The sequence below is a fragment of the Arachis duranensis genome, chromosome 1, assembly GCF_000817695.3.
Source record: "Arachis duranensis cultivar V14167 chromosome 1, aradu.V14167.gnm2.J7QH, whole genome shotgun sequence".
Taxonomy (NCBI): domain Eukaryota; kingdom Viridiplantae; phylum Streptophyta; class Magnoliopsida; order Fabales; family Fabaceae; genus Arachis; species Arachis duranensis.
The window spans coordinates 40,962,277-40,964,589 of record NC_029772.3 but is presented as its reverse complement, the minus strand read 5'-3'; the positions used below and the strand labels follow the sequence as shown (position 1 = coordinate 40,964,589).

Here is a 2,313-nt window from a genome sequence, read left to right as displayed (position 1 = left end):
AAATAGACATGGCAGTCGAACCCAAAAACAATGCTAGAGATGCAAGGAAGATGCTTGGTGACTATACTGCACCAACTTATAACTTCTATGGAAGAAGCATCTCAATTCCTGCCATTGGAGGAAACAACTTTGAGCTTAAGCCTCAATTAGTTTCTCTAATGCACCAGAACTGCAAGTTTCATGGACTTCCATCAGAAGATCCTCATCAGTTCTTAACTTAATTCTTGCAGATCTGTGATACTGTTAAGACCAATGGGGTTGATATCGAGGTCTACAGACTTATGCTTTTCCCCTTTGCTGTGAGAGACAGAGCTAGAACATGGTTGGACTCACAACCTAAAGAAATCCTAAACTCTTGGGAAAAGTTGGTCAATGCCATCTTGACCAAATTCTTTCCACCTCAAAAGATGAGTAAGCTCAGAGTGGACATCCAAACCTTCAGACAGAAGGAAGGTGAATCCCTCTATGAAGCTTGGGAAAGATAAAAGCAATTAACCAAAAGGTGTCTTTCTGACATGTTTCTAGAATGGAGCATTATATGTATATTCTATGATGGTCTGTCTGAAATGTCAAAGATGTCATTGGACCATTCTGCTGGTGGATCCCTTCATCTAAAAACACTTGTAGAAGCCCAAGAACAATGGGACGACTCAAAAGAGAGGAGTTCTTGAGATTGATACTCTGAATGCCATATTGGCTTAGAACAAAATATTGACTCAGCAAGTCAATCTGATTTCTCAAAATCTAACTGGATTGCAAGCTGCATCCGGCAGTACTAAAGACGCCTCCTCTAAAGGAGAAGCTTATGACCATGAAAATCCTACAATGGAAGAAGTGAATTACATGGAAGAACTCTATGGAAACACCTATAATCCTTCATGGAGGAATCATCCAAATTTCTCATGAAAGGATCAACAGAAGCCTCAACAAGGCTTCAAAAATAATAATGGTGGGAGAAATAGGTTTGGCAACAGCAAACTTTTTTCATCATCTTCTCAGCAAGAGAGACAAAGAATTCCGAGCAGAGCCTCTATGGCTTAGCAAATATAGTCTCTGATCTATCTAAGGCCACTCTTAGTTTCATGAATGAAGCAAGGTCCTCCATCAGAAATTTGGAGGCATAAGTGGGTCAGCTGAGTAAAAGAGTTACTAAAACTCCTCCTAGTACTCTCCCAAGCAATACAGTAGAGAATCCAAAAAGAGAGTGCAAGGCCATAACCATACCTGGCGTGGCCGAACCTGGAGAAGAGGAAGAGGCAGTGTTTCCCAATGAGAAAGGCCTCAATGGACGTCTACTGACCACTAGAGAGTTCCCTCATGAGGAATCAAAGGAATCTGAGGCTCATGCAGAGACCATAGAGATTCCACTGAATTTCCTATTACTATTCATGAGCTCTGATGAATATTCTTCTTCTGAAGAAGATGAAGTCATTGCTGAAGAGAAAGTTGTTCAGTATTTAGGAGCAATCATGAAGCTGAATGCTAAGTTATTTGGTAATGAGACTTGGAAGGATGAAACTCCATTGCTCATTAATGAACTAAACGCCTTGGTTCAGCTGAAGATACCTCAAAAGAAACCGGATCCTAGAAGGTTCTTAGTACCTTGCACCATTGGCACCATGACCTTTGAGAAGGCTCTGTGTGACCTGGGGTCAGGCATCAACCTCATGCCACTCTCTGTAATGGAAAAACTAGGAATCTTTGAGGTACAAGCTGCAAGAATCTCATTGGAGATGGCAGACAGATCGATGAAAAAAGCTTATGGACTTATAGAGGATGTCTTAGTGAAGGTTGAAGGCCTTTACATCCCTGCTGACTTCATAATCCTAGACACTGGGAAGGATGAAGATGAATCCATCATCCTTGGAAGACCTTTCCTAGCCACAGCAAGGGCTGTGATTGATGTGGACAGAAGAGAGTTAGTCCTTCAAGTGAATGAGGACTACCTTGTGTTAAAGATTCAAGGATCTTCTTCTGTAAACATGGAGAAGAAGCATGAAAAGCTTCTCTCAATACAGAGTCAGACAGAGCCCCGACACTCAACTTCTAAGTTTGGTGTTGGGAGGCCACAACCATGCTCTGAGCATCTGTGAAGCTCTGTAAGAGCTCACTGTCAAGCTATTGACATTAAATAAGCGCTTATTGCAAGGCAACACAATCTTATTTATCTATATTAATCACTTTCTCATTTTTATTTTCTAGTGTTAGTCTATGTTTTCTTTAGGTTGATGATAATGTGAAGTCACAAAAATAGCTGCAGAATTAAAGCAAAATAAAAAATAGCATAAAAAATAGCATACACTGGAAGACAAG

The 2,313-nt window shown here is 40.6% G+C and overlaps 1 non-coding gene across 1 annotated transcript; it reads right to left on the bottom strand.

Annotated features, from left to right (window-relative positions):
* Positions 1–413: 413 nt before the first annotated feature.
* On the bottom strand, positions 414–517 carry LOC127742770 (small nucleolar RNA R71). Its single transcript, XR_008004178.1, has one exon. It is a non-coding gene; the product is annotated as a small nucleolar RNA R71 (small nucleolar RNA).
* Positions 518–2,313: the final 1,796 nt, after the last annotated feature.